The sequence below is a fragment of the Podarcis gaigeae genome (genome assembly GCF_964106915.1).
Source record: "Podarcis gaigeae genome assembly, chromosome: 13".
Lineage (NCBI taxonomy): Eukaryota > Metazoa > Chordata > Lepidosauria > Squamata > Lacertidae > Podarcis > Podarcis gaigeae.
Window position 1 is genome coordinate 49,727,965 of NC_139689.1, and position 17,361 is coordinate 49,745,325.

The 17,361-nt window shown below is 44.4% G+C and overlaps 1 long non-coding RNA gene across 1 annotated transcript in view; it reads left to right on the forward strand.

The window, feature by feature from the left end:
* LOC310830293 overlaps positions 1-308 on the forward strand; it is a 53,380-nt gene extending 53,072 nt beyond the window's left edge. Inside the window, exon 3 of the long non-coding RNA XR_014557550.1 lies at positions 298-308. This is a non-coding gene — a long non-coding RNA (uncharacterized lncRNA). The remainder of the gene's footprint in view (positions 1-297) is intronic.
* Positions 309-17,361: the final 17,053 nt, after the last annotated feature.

The window sequence follows — 17,361 nt, forward strand, 5'->3', positions numbered from 1 at the left end:
AGATTATATAATGGTGACTGGTCCTGAGAATAACAAGATCAAGACATGTCACATCTGGAAACATTTCACAATGTGAATTAAGACAGCAAAAGAGGAGGAAGAGGAGGATTTGCGTGCTGAGGTCCCCAAGACACCCCAAACCCAATAACTCAAACTTCACACATTATTTTTGTTTAAGGTTTTTGGCATAATTTTGGCCACAACTTTATTATCAATACAAATTGTGAGTGGTTGCTTAGGCATTGGTTAGACTATCTGTCCTCCCCGCCTTGGGGACAGCCCTGACTCCGTAGTCAGTGCGGAAGAGCAAGATCAGGGTCAACTGGAGCTGCGAAACAGACCCTCAGCTAATCCCCGCATGCTCCTTGGAACTTACACGGCCCGCACCCTGCACCAAGGGTTTGGACGAAGGGGATGGTAAGTTCCAGAATTCCTTTAACGGAATACCCGTGCAGCATTGGAGGGGCAGGCCCAGCCTATCCATACCCCTCCACCAACCAATTTTAACCAATGCCTAACCGCCAACCTTACAAGTTGTGACGATTTGCTACGCAGTAGGCAAAACCCAATTGGCACACACTAATCAGCCAAGAGGTAAATTCCTACTGGGCCCCCGCACCAAGGCGAACGACCCCATGACAGGCATAGCAAGGTCAAGCGAAGCCCAACAAGGGAGGGCGGGCGGGAGATCCGATGTCCACAGCAAAAGAGAAAGAGAAAGCTGTGGACCTTGCTTAAATAGCCACTGACCCCACCCCTAAGTTTGCAACATCAACTTTCCCCAGATAACCAGATCCTCCCATCTAAACAAGCCCTGGCTTTAACTTGCCTAGCAATCATGGGGTGCCTTGTATAGCCCCATCCGCAACCCGTGCTCTCCTTTTAGTGAGAACACGCTATATCTAAGTATAAAGAAATTTTGACAAGGCCCTAACCCACCGGCTTAGAACTGAATAATGTAAGAAGACAGAAATGAGAAAGAGGCAAATTGGTAGATACTGCAACATTTGTAAAGGAATTGCCAATTATCAACTACCTCAAGTGATGTCCGATTCATTATACTTTCAAAATGAAGGGAGAGCTTGAGTGCCAATGTATTCCAAAGGTATGCTGTGGCACCAGAAAGAGGCCAAATTTGTTTAAGAGAATTCATACTAAGCTATTTAGAAAGAAGGATAGAACCCAGCTAATGCACAGAACAGAACATAATGGTGTTCGCATTCAGGAATTAGTTCCCGTATCTCATGGCCTTCATATATGTTCAGGGCCAGATTTAGGTTTGATGAGGCCCTAAGCTACTGAAGGTAATGGGGCCCTTTATATGTTCAGCTGTCTTTTGTCAACAACAAATTGTCACTGTTTTTTGAGTTGAATATATGCTATATGGTCATTTATGGACCTAATAGGTATCTAACAAAATATGTATTTTATCAAAGTAATTGTTGAACTGAAATACAATTAAGAAGAAGTATATTAGTAGTGAAATACAGTTAAGAAGTATATTTTTGGGTGGTCCCCAAGAGAGTGGGGTTGTTTAGCTTGTTTAGCTTATACAGTGGTACCTCGGGTTACATACACTTCAGGTTACATACGCTTCAGGTTACAGACTCCACTAACCCAGAAATAGTGCTTCAGGTTAAGAACTTTGCTTCAGGATAAGAACAGACATCACTCCTCAGCGGCAGCACAGCGGCAGCATGAGGCCCCATTAGCTAAAGTGGTTCTTCAGGTTAAGAACAGTTTCAGGTTAAATACGGACCTCTGGAACGAATTAAGTACTTAACCCGAGGTACCACTGTACGTAAATCCGGCACTGTATATGTTGCAGCATTCACACGACTGAACTCCATTCCAAAACAACATCAACTCCTGCTGACTTTGGAATGTAACCAAAACATCAGAAATGTCTGTATTGATGTCAGTTAACAATTAGCAGCCCATTCATTCTTTGAAGTTTGTATACAGAGGAAATGCATGATGTTCCCTTATTCTTATCTATAACCTATTCCCCCCCCCCCAAAAAAAACCCTGACTCTACCGAACCAGATTACCAGGGGAGAAAAGGAGATGAATAAACATGAGAAAGGGAACAATTCTTCTTCCAAACCATTGTCGACTCTCAGCCAATTGTTTTTACACAAATATCGGTGGGAAATTTCCCTGAGATAAATCCCCACCACTCATCTTTTTTTGCAGACTAGTGAACATTGTACTATTTCTCCTTTTAATTATATTGTTATTCAGTTATGCTGCAGTCCTGAGGAAGAGGCCTCTTCTGAAGCTGTTATTTGCTTTGGTGTGTGTGTGTGTGTGTGTGTGTGTGTGTGTGAGAGAGAGAGAGAGAGAGAGAGAGAGAGAGAGAGAGAGAGAGATCTCCCAATGGCACCAAAATAAACAATGCCACACAAATTCAATTCTAGCAAAGTACACATTCAATGGATAACTTACAATGGAGAATTACTAATGGTGGATCATCATCCAAGAAGAGTAGGCTTTTATATTGGCCCTGTAGGGTTTGTTTCTTACTTAGGCAAATGGTATTCTCTGTTCATGTTAATGAACTGAAAGAAGAAATAAAATCAATGCCGATAGTTTGTAGACTATAGAAAAGTTGTTGGAATAGTAAATTGTGGGAATGATGGCTGCAATTAAGAACCATCCACATTCCTCTTAAGTGCAGAGCAGCCAATGCAAAGATCATGCATCTCGGAATAAAAACACGGAGAGCTGGGTGTCCTCAAATATGTTGAACAGAATGGTTGTGCTGCCTTGGGGGTGATGGGAATTGTAGTCCAAAGCATCTGGATAGCACCATGGTTGTGAAGGATAATGTAGAATAAAGAGTATTAGGATGAACATTCCTAATGTGGATGATTAAATCTATTCAAACAAGGTTTGCAAGCTACATATTCTACTGTTTTATTTCTTTGGGGGGGGGCGTTAATTCCTCCCATGTTTCTTTTAAGCTATTCATCTGTTTTATTTATTTTCCACATTTTTTCAGTATAAATTAGAATATATGTTTTTATTATAAATGTATGAGAATGAAAATGCAAAGTAAAAATAAACATAGAATCATATTCTAGAGCTCGAAGGGAGCATCTAGTCCAAACCCCTGCAAAGCAAGAATATTTTGCCCAAAATAGGGCTCAAACCCACAATTCTAAGATTGCCTCAGTTGCCAAAATGTATTGGGTTGGCCCTGCATAAAGGCTTCCAATGGTGACTTGGGCCGGCGCCCCAGACTCTGAGCTTTTATTCTCTTTTAAAGTAAGTCTTTTGCCCTTCCAGAAAGAAAGTTATTTTCCTGTCACTTGGGATGACAATCCTATCAGAGCCCCATTTGACCTCTGGAATGGGGAAATAGCCCAGGCAGTTGACATTATTAGTTCAGACTATCCTCCCCCACTTTCACAGAGCTAAATGAGCTCCTTCGTAGCCCAAGGAGTTGACCGCAATGAAGTCGCAGTGGTAACTATGGCAGTGGCAAATCCAATCGAATGTGGTCCGGAGCTTATCTCATAGTCTGCTCTCTTGAAGACAAATCACACTTTCCCATCACTGCTGCATCCAGTCAAGAGTTAGCTAGCAGAGCTTTTCAGAGTAGCCAGAGGGTTTCTACATTTTGAACCTCAGGAGAGCACCTCTCAGCAGCCTGCCAGGACCAGTTTGCTAGACAATTTGCAGATAATGTCACTGATGTCCATTCTAACCGAGACGGTGCCATTAAATCAGGGCCAACAGATGTACCTTTGGCAGTTGCTTCTCCAGCTATGTTGGACACTGTTTAATTTGTGTAGCCCAAAGATATGGACAGCATTTTTACAGAGGTGAGAGAATAAGTACATCTACACTTGACTATGGCTCATTGTGCATAATAAGAGCTGCCGCAGGACGAGAAGGACTTCTCAAGTGGGTGGTGCTGGTAGCTGAATGCCTTGTTGCAGGAAGACGTGCCTTCTGGGCAAATCTGGAAGAGACGGTAGTGAAAATTCTGTTGGAAAAACAATACCCTCCCTCCATTTCACTATTCTGGATATTTTCTGACCAGTTGCTAATTTCTAGACAATGTGGTCAACTTGCATGTTAGCTCCAGGTTTTTCTAGGTTACACAGATTGTGTTGCTCCATTTAAACCCAGTTTCAGGCCTGGTTTTAGCGTAGAAATGGCCCTAGTCACCCTGATACATGATTTATGCTAGGAACTGGACAGAAGGGGCAGCCCTCTGATAGTTCTGCTGGACCTCTCAGTTGCCACCATTACCATTGACTACAGAACCCTCTTTATTTTTTATTTATTCAATTTACACACGGCCCTATACCCGGAGGTCTCAGGGTGGTTCACAAACAAGACCACAACAGATAAATTCAAACCACAAACAATAACTCAGCTGTTTAACTGTCAGGCATGGAGGATCCTATCCTCCCCCAGTACCATCAAAGGCAAGAAGAACAAACAAGTTTGTAATTATGGCTTTTATTCAGTCAACAGGGTGCAAGACAAAGAATCCATGTCTCCACACAAAGGAGACATTGCCTCCTCTGAGTCCCCCCTCTTCCGTCCTCAACAACACCCTGAGTACCTATGGGAGGTCCCAGGAGTCACACTGCTCTGCATTCTCTGTTCTTGAATGCGGAGTGGTCGACAAGCCCTTGAAGAAAGAGGATCTCCCAGACCAGGTTTCCTCAACCTCGGCCCTCCAGATGTTTTGAGACTACAATTCCCAGCATCCTTGACCACTGGTCCTGCTAGCTAGGGATCATGGGAGTTGTAGGCCAAAAACATATGGAGGGCCAAGGTTGAGGAAGCCTGTCCCAGACTCTTCAGGGAGGTCTTTGCTGGCTTCTCTTTCACTCCCCTTCCTCCTCCACTATCTCGTAACTAGGCAGTTCTTCATTCAGACGTAATTCAGCCCTGACTCCTTCTCCAGTGTGGTGTAGTGGTTCAGAGCAGTGGACTCATAATCTGGTGAACCGGGTTCGCTTCCCCGCTCCTCCACATGCAGCTGCTGGGTGACCTTGGGCCAGTCACACTTCTTTGAAGCCTCTCAGCCCCACTCACCTCACAGAGTGTTTGTTGTGGGGAAGGAAGGGAAAGGAGATTGTTAGCTGCTTTGAGACTCCTTAGGGTAGTGATAAAGCGGGATATCAAATCCAAGCTCTTCTTCTTCTCCTCGTGAAACTGGTAAAGAGAAGGGGGGTGAACCTTCCCACTCCCCCTTCTCTTTTGAGAGGAGCCAAACAGACAGAGGGGACACTCCCCAGTCTTCCTGTTCAGCCCAGTCCCTGACATCAACCTTGTGGATATGGTGTAACTTTGGGTGTTATGGTGGCTCCAGGCCTTCTGAACGAGTGGTTCTAGCCAATAATACCAATTTCCCAGCCTGCCTGCTCACATCTACCCGTGCTACTCATGAAAGCGTCAACAAAACCCAAAGTAAAGACTTGTAATGTCTTCTTGGAGAAGAGTCTTACTTAAATGGCTGATTACAGTAGCTAAAGCAATGTAATCAACATGGTTCAAATGCTCTTCTTCGCATTTCCCCCCTTTATGTTAAGCTAAGGAATGGGTCTTTAGTACACAGTCCATTTAATTGTTTTTAACAGTGGGGACTCAGAGCATTTCTGGACTAGGTAGAGACATGGGTGGTACTAAAGAATAATTATGTGTGGTCCAAAACCCCAGGTGGGGATGGCTGCTCTACTTGCCCTCCTTTAATTGTTTTTACTTGACCTCCTTTAATTGTTTTTTGATCCTGTTTGTGTATTTGGATCTGGAGATAAAAGAAGAAAATGACTATTTCACTCCAGAAATCTTTACAAATTTCTTCACATCCCTAAAAAGAAAATTAAACCAAAGGGTAGAAACAGCAATAAAATTGGATGTTGAAGGCTGATTATAATCTACATGTCAACGTGAACTACCTCATAGTCTGTAATATTGGACTTTGCACTGTCAATTTTCACTTTATGAATCTTATAAAAATATAATTTTTATTCTTCTGGGATTGCTATCATCTGTCTCAAAGGGGATTTACCTTGCCTTCTATACTATGTTACTTTCATTCAAATGTTGCTTTTTACTTAGTGCTATTCTATTATTCTAAACCTGTGCTAAAGAAATTAATTTTGTCTCGTATTGATCCAGCTGTAATTACATTTCATGCTGCCATTCACTTAAATCATGATCTGGGTTAATAGCAATCAAAGTACAAAATAGAGGTTGATTGGTGAGAATTTAATTCCAAAGCTGAACCTCAAGCAATGATTCTTTTCCCTAGGACTGAGCTAAAACTACTTTTGCTGCTTTTAAAGCATTTTTTTGCAGTGTCCACACTGCCTCCCTCTCTGAATATTTTTGGTATTTTTGCAAAGGTGTCCACACTTTTGCCTTTGTTTGACATCACTCTCAGTGACCCTTATTTACCCTAAGTGATGTACATCTAGCATTAACCCTTTCACTATATAAGCAGTAAAGGGAGACAAATATGCTTGAAGGACTTGATTGATCCCTCAGTCCTCTCTGAGGGGAAATTCTAGTCAGTCAAAATCAATATTCACATCTTAAAAATCAAAATGACTAGGAGTACCCGCAGCCCAAATACAGCAAATCTTCCTCATAATGGAGTTCCATAGTGTTGCAGCTGGAATGGAGAAGGCCCTGCTTTTAATAGGGAACAAGCTAGTCTCCGCATAAGATGAAGTTTGAAGCAGAGCTCTGTCTGCAGATTTTATTTCCCACATGGTTGGTTCATCATATTAAGGATATTACACCTATGATACATCTATAATCAAGCATCATATTACACACAAAACCCAGGTATTTATGCCTCACCTGCATAAATCTACATTTGAAGCAACACCATCCCACTTTAGACAAGCATCCGTAAAGAATAATGGGAACTGAAGTTTATTAAAGGTGATGAGAGTTGCTAGGAGACCCCTATTGCCTTCTCAGAGCTACAGTTCCTGTAGTTTCTTGGGAAAGCGTGTTCTCCTTCATGGAGAACACGTGTTGCGGTGGGGGCCGCCAGGACACTCCAAAGTTGGAGGGCGGGCTAATTGATCGTTGGCCACTGATGCGATTGGGGCTTCCCTTGTTGTTGGGAAGAAGTTAATGTTGCCATTTATTGATTGACAGCCAGAAATAGTAAAACTCCTTGCACGAGGCTAGGGCTTCCTTTTTTCGCCCATGCATTGGATTGCCCCTCCCTCCCTCCCTCCCTCCCTCCCTCCCTCCCTAGAATAGGGTTGTTCGCTTTGACCTTGCTATGCCTGTCATGGGGTCGTCTGCTTTGGAGCGGGGGCCTGGTAGGAATTTTGTCCATCTGGCTGATTGGCTGGGGCCATTTGGTTTTTGTCTACTGCGTAGCAAATCGCCACAACTTGTAAGGTTGCGGTTAGGCATTGGTTTATGGTTTGTTTGGTTGAGGGGCATGGATTGGCTGTGCCTGCCCCTCTAATGCTGCTGCTGCAAGGGATTCCGTTAAAGGAATTGGGGGCTAACTATTGCTTGTCCACTCTGTCAAGGGGGCTCGGGCCATAGCAATGAGCTCCTGGTTGCATTTGGGGTGAGGGCAGGTTCCCTGCTCTGCGTAACCCCCAAGTGTATTTCCCCATTCTGACTTTCGCATCGTGCGGAATGTCAGTCTGTCCCCCATGGTGGGGGCAGATAGTCGCAACCAATGCCTACGCAACCACTCACAAATTTGTATTTTAATAAAGTTGTGGCCAAAATTATGCCAAAAATCTTAAACAAAAATTTCTGTGTGATGTGTGAGTTATTGGGGTGGACCTGGGGACCTCGACACGCAAGAGGGATTGATTGTTCACCCACTCTGGGAATTGAAGCTGCATGGGGAAAATAAGGGCCTTCTCTTAGCACCCCTAACAACCTGTAGGTCCCAGGATTCTTCTGGGGGGAAGCCACAACTGTTTAAAGTAGCATGATATTGCATTAAGAGTATCCTGCAGATGGGGTCATAATATTAAAGTCTGAGATGTATCTCTCACACAACTTTTTTAAAAAAACAATTTCATTTTCCTTATAACTGGGCAAATGTTTTATGACACCTTGATTAAAATCTAAGGCTGGTGGGAGGCCAGATAAAATTGCTTTGTGAACTGGATCTGGTCCATGGGCTGCCAGCTGGCCATCCCTGGCTGAGAGCAGCCCATTAAAAAGCTAAATGATTTGTTGTGCCACAATACCTTGTACACTGAAAGCAATTAATTGAGGGAGCGAGTGGTCCCTGGTGCAAAGGTATCAGGTTAATTCCATTAGACTTCTTTTTTAATAGCCTCGTGGAAGAAAAAGAATTCTGTTGCCTGTCTGTTTCTAAATAGCATAATAGTAATTAACTCCACTATTCAGCCTGGGCTTGGCAGTCAATGTTTTACAGCAATAAAAAACAAAAGTGTGCTTGCACATTTTTAATACCAACAATCATGCTTCTTTTCTTATACACAGGGTTCCCCAGCCTGTAGGTGTTTAGCCCAGGGGCCGGCAACCTAAGGCCCATGGACTGGTAGTGGCCTACGAGGCTTATCTAACTGGCCCATGGTGACCCCTACCACCCCCCCGCCAGCTCTTACCAGTGTGGTACGGGAACCGACTTCTGGGTTGATGGCGCCTGTGCGCATGCGCAGGGGTGCTCCTCCGACACGGATGTGTGCCAGATATAGCATGTGCTTGCCCGTGTGGGATGGAGAAGCACCGTGGGCATGCACACACGCTATTTCCGGGTCGGAGGAGCACTGGAAATAGCATGTGCACATGCACACGGGTGCTCCTTTGAGGTTGCTGACCTCTGCTCTAGCCTTTTTTAAATAGACATTTAGGATGTGAATTAATAACAGTCCTGCAGTTCTAAAGAATCCTTGCCTGTAATGGTTCTAGGGGTTGCTCGCGCGTAAATCGGCACCACACCTGGCTGGGTTACCTGGGTGGACTCTTTCTGTCCGGACAGCCACTCACCCGTGGCTGTCTCAATCGCTGGCAGTATCCGTCAGTGGGCATTTCTTGAACATCTTCCAGCAAAGAAGCTCTTTGATGCCTAGTCACCGCCTACTCTCCCTGCGTGAAAGGCTTATGCGCAGGGAGGGTGTGGGCAGCGGAGGACCCGTGCTCTCCCCGCTGGTCTCCGGCGAGGAGTCATGGAGCCACCTCGCCGATTCCCCCATCTGCCCCCCTTCTCCACTGGTGCTATGCTGATTTCCTTCCCCAGAAGATGGGCTGCTTCTCTCCCTCCCGGGACACTCTCCGGAACCCCTCTGGAACCCTCCCTCTCCCTCTGGCTGCGATGGCAGTTCCCTGAGATTGCCATTTTGCAACCCATTGTCAGCTTAGCTGACAATACTGAGTGTTCTGTTTGTTTTTCTGACCATTTGGGCAGGTACCACTTCACCCATCAAGCATCCTGTTTTTACGCATGAGGCAAAATGAAGAAGGTGCCTCCTCCCTGCCCAAGTCTTGCTAACTGGGGCTGCACAGCAGCAGTGGCTTCCAGCGAGAAGCCATTGCTGCTGCCATGCAACCCCAGGGGTGTAGGTGGGGCACTGGAGGGAGGCTGCTGCCCAAAATTTGACCTTGTACTTTTGAAAGCAATTCCCCTGGCCACTGTCTGGACCTGGTCTGTGCATAGAACTTCCATTTCTGCTTGGTGCATGTTGTACCATGGACTAACCATGCCTGATGCCTCCAGCTTTCTGGATTTATCTTATCAATTGAGGATTCCTGATTCTCCATTTGTTCCTGAAGAATAAGGGTAGGAAACAAGCCCTGCCTCTTCTCTACCTTCCTTGCTTCTTCCTTGTCTGTTGGCTCATTTCCTTTCTTTTCTCTCTCTCTATTTCTCTCTCTCCACACTTTTTATTTTGGCATAGTGTTGTGGTGACACCACTCAGCCACACTGCTGGTCCTATCTCTAGGAAGCTAATGAAGGGCTCTGATTGGCTTATTGGAGGTGGGGCCTAGGAGAGGACTGGTGGGAAGACTTCTTCCCTCTTGTCCGTTCCAGTGATATGAATGCAGACCAACCCAGGGGCATCTAGCAGTTTGCCCTGTGCCATGCCAGACAAAGGCTTACCCAACCCCCCTACCTCTTAGATTGCCCACTTTCTGCATGCTTGCTATGTGAAAATTCACTTATCTAAACATAATGAATTAGTTACCGAATCTCACTATACACTCCACAGATTCAGATATCCAGACAGAGAGCTTTTTTCTTGTCTTTTTACTTCATTGTTTGTCTTTTTCTGGTTAGCTGAGGAACTGTAGTGATCTGTATTTTAATAAGGTTTCAGGGTCGTCGTCCCTCCCCCGGTTTTTTCCTTTGATTTTGGGGCTCAAAATTCTGTGGTCAGGAACACGTTAGAAATTTCGCCATAGGAGTCAATGGAAATCACTGACTTGTGATGTGAACACTCACCTAACAAATTGTTTCCAGGGAACATATTATATTCAGAAATTGAGACCTGTCTGTAATATTTTTTTGGGGGGTGGATTGTTGAGGTACAGTGCTACAGATGCTGCTTTGTTGTTGTTGTTTAGTCGTTTAGTCGTGTCCGACTCTTTGTGACCCCATGGACCAGAGAACGCCAGGCACCTCTGTCCTCCACTGCCTCCCGCAGTTTGGTCAGACTCATGCTGGTAACCTCAAAAACACTATCCAACCACAGATGCTGCTTAGCCACTGTGTAATAGGGCTGGGAATAAAATTTACCAACAGGCACAACTGGGAAAGGCTTTGTGTGGAGTTCGCCTTCCTAAAACTAGTACAGTGGTACCTTGGGATGCGAACGGGATCCGTGTGCACGGGTCACGTTTTGCCACTTCCACACATGCACATGGTGTCATTTTGAGCGTTTGCGCACGCTCCGTTACTTCTGGATTGCGGTGGAGCGCAACCCGAAAGTGCTCAACCTGAAGCACATTCAACCCGAGGTATGACTGTATCAGAGATTATAGAGGATTAATTTCTACCTGTCCCAACTTTACTCTAATAGGAGAGCACCTGTTTCCCATGAGGGTGAATCCCCTGAAAGGATCTTGCAGTAGTGCTTTCTGCCGACATCCCCATTTCTGGGGGCTGCTGGATGGCAGAACTCCCAGCTTGCCGCACTCCACTGGAGTGAACATGCAATCAGGCCAACTCAGCTGGGACTTAGACTCACTGGCCACCAAGTCAGACTGCTTGATGGCTGGATCCTCGCCCTGTGCCATGCCAGACTTGGTGCCCTGTAACCAATAAAGTTGTGGCCTTAAAATAGCCACAGTACCTCGGTAACCTCAGGGCTTGATTACTGTAGCACAGTTTATGTAGAGCTACCCTTGTATCCCGTCTGGAAACTGCAACTAGTAGATAGATAGATGATAGATAGATAGATAGATAGATAGATAATAATAAATTTTATTTATATCCTGCCCTCCCCAGCCAAAGCTGGGCTCAGGGCGGCTAACAACAATCAAAATAGTTCAACATTCTAAAAACATTCATTATAAAATTAATTAAAATCAAATTAATGGCAGCCATCAAGCAAAATTCTGTGCAGGTTGCCAGAGGAGGGGGTCAGGCTGCGCCCTGACCAAAGGCCTGGTGGAACAGCTCTGTCTTGCAGGCCCTGCGGAAAGATGTCAGGTCCCACAGGGCCCTAGTCTCTTGTGACAGAGCGTTCCACCAGATTGGAGCCACGGCCGAGAAAGCCCTGGCTCTAGTTGAGGCCAGCCTAACCTCTCTGTGGCCTGGGATCTTTAGGATGTTTTTATTTGCAGACCGTAAATTTCTCTGTGGGACATACCAGGAGAGGTGGTCCCGTAGGTACGAGGGTCCTAGGCCGTATAGGGCTTTCAAGGTTAAAACCAGCACCTTGAACCTGATCCTGTACTCCACCGGAAGCCAGTGTAGCTTGTATAGTACTGGATGAATATGATCTCGCAGCGAAGACCTCATAAGGAGTCTTGCCGCGGCATTTTGCACCCGCTGGAGTTTCTGGGTCAGTCTCAAGGGCAGCCCCAGATAATTTATTATGGTCAAAGACCAGCTCACATAACACAATATAAACAGCGTTCATAAAGATAAAATATACAATCAGAGCAGACTGCAGCAATATCTCATGAGTTAAAATTGAAATATATACGTACACTTGTACAACTGAGATTTGGGCTACCATAAAAATTGACCCTGAGGCACCCCAAAGGGAGACTTCAGCATTTCCCTAGTAAGCTATTTTATTCTAGAGGATGATCTGTGCCTACAAATCTGGGCGCAGAATCTGGCTACCAGCCTGGTCATCTTGTGATCTTTGCCTGAGAGGAGAGAATTTAGTTTAGACTTGTCTGAAAGACCGGCGAGCCTCTTCAGTAAAGGATCGATTGTATCTCTATGAATCTCAACAAAAAAAGGACATCTAAAAATATATATGTTTGGGGATTCCTATTTCCCCTAATGGGCAGGCGCAAAGAACTGCAACTAGTATTGGACAGACAAGAGCAGATTACTGGCGACATCCACCACTGAGAGCTTCACTGGTTGCCATTTTGCTACCAGGTCAGGTTTAAGGTTCTTGTGTCAATTCACAAGGCCCTGAACAACTTGAGCCCAAAGTACCCTAAGACCTATCTGACCCTTTCTACACCTCAATCACTTAAGTCCTTTGATGGGGCTCTTTTAGTGGTTCCCCATGCTTCCAAGGTTCAGTTGGCTTTCACTAGGGACCAAGCCTTTAGTTTGGCAGGCCCTGCTGCATGGAACTTCCTGCCAGTAGAGGTTGCAACCATCCCTGCCTCCTCTCAAATATCTTTTGAAAACTGTACTTTTTAGACAGGGCTGCATTATATGAATTTCTCTGTTTAGCCAATCAATGTTTTATTTGATGTTTTAAATTAGGTTTATATATATATCCATAGATTGCTTTTATAGTGTTATAAGTTGTAAGCCACCTTGATATCTTTTATGGAAGTGTGGATTATAAATATTCAAATAAATAAATACACAGAAGTCTCTGAGTCATTCTTTGTTCCCGTACCCCCACCCTAGATGCATGTACAGTAGGTGTTCAATAAAAAAACTACAAGTCGGAGGTAGGTAGAATTTTAGAGGAAGGATAAATCACTGTAAAATGATGTCAGGTGGAGGGGAAAATAATTGAATTGTTAAAGCAGCAGAAGGTAGAATTGCATGGGGATGCAATTTCGGTGGCGTGTTTCAATCGGCAAATATTAGTTCTCACTCTGAGAAACTCCAAGATGTGTATTTTACTCACCAGAACACATATCAGATATGCACGCCATTATTAAGTTGGAAAATACATTAAAAAAGCCAAAATGTATAGCTAAAATTTAAAGACGACATATTCTATGTTAACCCTAATACTACTGGAAGGATATGAGCTGGCATGTCAGACTTCTAATTTAAGATGTGTTTTCGTGATGGATTGATCTTCCAATCGAAGATGCCAATTACAAGCATGCTGATCTAACAAGCTGTGTTAGATAATATATGCCCCAGGGAGCTCTGTGTTGGTGTATCTGTCTCATAAATACGTCAATCTAACATTGATGCCCAACCTTGAGTGAGGAATAGCTTTGGAGAACAAAGAGATATTAATGATCAGAGCTCACAAGCATAGGAAGATAGGTGCAGCACAGTATTAACAGCACAATCCTATACAGGTCCTGGTTGGCAACCATTGTCTTGGAAGACAGTGGGGGAGTGCGCCTTTGTGGGTGATGTCAAACTGTTGGAAGGTTACAGTGCCTGCCGTGGCTGTAGAGAGTGATATGAGAGAGACATGTTTTGTTGCAGCTAGGGCACATAAAGGTGTCTAGTTGTGCTGCTGCAGATGCACCATGGAGATTCTTCTCTCTGCCCTCCTCCCAGCGGTCATTCCTCTTCTGGTTGTTGCTATGGATACACAACCAGACACTGCAGTCACATGGCAGGGTTGATGTTGCCAGACCTCATGTCATGTTTGCAGACTAATAATAATAATAATAATAATTTGTTTATACCTCGCCTATCTGGCTGAGTTTCCCCAGCCACTCTGGGCAGCTCCCAATCGAGTGTTAAAAACAGTACAGCATTAAATATTTCAAACTTCCCTAAACAGGGCTGCCTTCAGATGTCTCTTAAAAGTCTGGTAGTTGTTTTTTTCCCCTTTGACATCTGGTGGGAGGGTGTTCCACAAGGCGGGCACCACTGCTAAGAATGCCCTCTGCCTGGTTCCCTGTAACTTCACTTCTTACAGTGAGGGAACTGCCAGAAGGCCCTCGGAGCTGGACCTCAGTGTTTGGGCATAATGATGGGGGTGGAGGCACTCCTTCAGGTATACAGGACTGAGGCCGTTTAGGGTTTTAAAGGTCAGCACCAACACTTTGAACTGTGCTGAGAGCCAGTGTGGTGTAGTGGTTAAGAGCGGTAGACTCGTAATCTGGGGAACCGGGTTCGCGTCTCCGCTCCTCCACGTGCAGCTGCTGGGTGACCTTGGGCTAGTCACACTTCTCTGAAGTCTCTCAGCCCCACTCACCTCACAGAGTGTTTGTTGTGGGGGAGGAAGGGAAAGGAGAATGTTAGCTGCTTTGAGACTCCTTCGGGTAGTGATAAAGCTGGGTATCAAATCCAAACTCTTCTTCTTCTGCTTGGAAATGTACTGGAAACATCTTTGTAATGAAGAGTTGGTCTGCCAATGGGCATGGTGCCTGAAGCCAACTCCCCATACAGCACATCTTTGGGGAACCTACCATCTTTCATTGTGTGAACATGACCAAGCCAACATAGACATCACTGACACAACATACTAGTGTCAACATACTGGTAATGTGGACTTGGGAGACCACATCTTTGTTTGAGGCTCTGTCCTGCCATGTGACGCCCCAAATCTTCCGGACACAGTGCATGTGGAAGGTGTCGAGGCATTCCTTCTAGCAGCTGAAAGTTGCCCACAACTCACTTCCATAAAGCCGCATGCTCAACATGCAAACCTGGTGGACCTTCATCTTGGTATTGGATGTTCACATTCTCCCATACCCTTTTGGAGAGGAGAGCCATTGCCATAGCTGCCTAGTCAATATGCTTATGCAGCTCAGCATTGATAGAGAGGTTATGGTGGAACCCAGGTAAACAAAATCATCCACCAGCTCAAGTGTGTGAGCCAGTGCTGATGTGTGGAGTGATGGTGACGTCCAGTAGTTTTTTTATTAGGCTGGTATTCACCAGTACAGAGTACCAGCATCTCTGCACCCCTCTGCAGCTATTATGAACTGCCCACAGATATGAGAATTGGCACCTCATTTTTTTACCCTTTAAGTTCAATGAGGCATACTCCCAGAAAAGTGAGTGTAGAATTTCAGCCTTAACATTATTTTACTTTTTTATGTACAATTTGCTATAAAAAAACCTTCTTATTATTGGACACTACTAGTTAATAAAGCAATGTCTAAAAGTGCCTAAGTGCAGGTGTTTAATTGAACGCTGTCCATGGTACCACTCCTATACACTTTGCCAAGGGAATAGTCATTTTATCTTTTAGGAAAGGGATGCTGTTGTTGGTTTTTAAAAAGTTAGATTGCAGGGCTCACATCAGGGGATTTTTCCAATTTAATAATAGGTATGTTCCCTCTTCCTGATTCTCATCGGGTCTGTAAAGAGGTTTAGCACTTCCCTCCCCAGCCAAGATCTTGACAAAAATATCTCCTGTGATAATTAGTTTTAGGGAAACAATTGATGCTGGTGAATTACCCCACTCCCAAAGCTAATTGCCACGGGGGAGATTTTAATCAGGAATGTTTCTAGAGCAAAAAAAAAAAAGGTTAAACCTCTCCCCACCATGCATAGTTGTTGTTGTTTTTGTTGTTGTTGTTGTTGTTTTTTAAAAAATATCCTCATGTGGTTGCTACCCATATAATTAAACCAATGACTCTTTATTTCTGCTTTCATTCTCTCTCTTTTTTTTTGGGGGGGGGCAAAAAAGTGACATCTCAGCAACTAGTGGACCCCCCCATCCCAGTTTCAATGGCATCTCTATGATCCACAAATTAGCATTGCCACTTTGAGCAAATTACAACTTGAAATCAGATGGGAAGGATTATTAGCATCAATTTGGGGTATTTGAATGAGCCCAAGGATATACGAATACACATGCACACATATTTATATTCTGGCTGTTGATTCTAAACAGCTGAGATAAAATCAAGGCAGCTTGATAATAGCCACTTGGTAGATATCAAAGTTTCTTTACTAGCTCACTGATAATAATCTACAGAATAATGCTAGATCGTACTGACCCTTATTAGAAATGCCTGCTGATTAATGGCCACAATGAATGTCTCCGTGTTTCTTCAGAACTGCTGGGAAAGGCTATGCTTTCTAAATTATAGCCATCATTAATTATATAATCTCCAGTATATTTCTTTCAGCTTTACTCCCCCCCGCCCAGCACATCTGTAATATTTTTAAAGAAACAACCTCATTGTTGTAACCAAGTGAGGGATGTTGTTTGACATTTCCTGATTCTGAGAATTAACATCATATTCTAAAGGCTCTCTGGTCTCATCTGCTGCTGTTTGCAATTATATTTTAATTTCAGATGGTTGGTTTTCTGTTTAATATTTGTCTGCATATATATTGCCTGCTTGCCTGGATATTTAACACAATAGAGATACATAGACATAAAAGTATATGATATAATAGCCATCTTTAAATATCTTAAGGGCTGCCAGATGGAGGGGGGAGTGTGCTTGTTTTCTCTTGCTCTGGAGGATACGACTCAAACCATTTGGGGAAACTTTCTAACAGTGGGAGCTGTTCAGCAATGGAACAGACTCCCTCAAGAGGTAGTGGACTCACCTTCCTTGGAGGTTTTAAACAGAGGTTGGATGGTCATCTGTCATGGATGCTTTAGCTGATATTGGGTACCTTTCAACTCTAAGATTCTATTATTGTTCTCCTATGTTAGTCCACAAGGGACACGGATGGCTCTGTGGGTTAAACCACAAAGCCTAGGACTTGCCGATCAGAAGGTTGGTGGTTTAAATCCCCGCAACGGGGTGAGCTCCCGTTGCTCGGTTCCTGCTCCTGCCAACCTAGCAGTTTGAAAGCACGCCAGTACAAGTAGATAAATAGGTATTGCTCCGGCGGGAAGGTAAAACGGTGTTACTGTGCACTGCTCTGGTTTGCCAGAAACGGCTTAGTCATGCTGGCCACATGACCCAGAAGTTGTATGCCGACTCCATTGGCCAATAAAGCGAGATGAGTGCTGCAACCCCAAAGTCGGTCACGACTGGACCTAATGGTCAGGGGTCCTTTTACCTTACCTGTGTTAGTCCACAATAAATGGTAAATAAAGGTTTAGATCTCACTGAGAC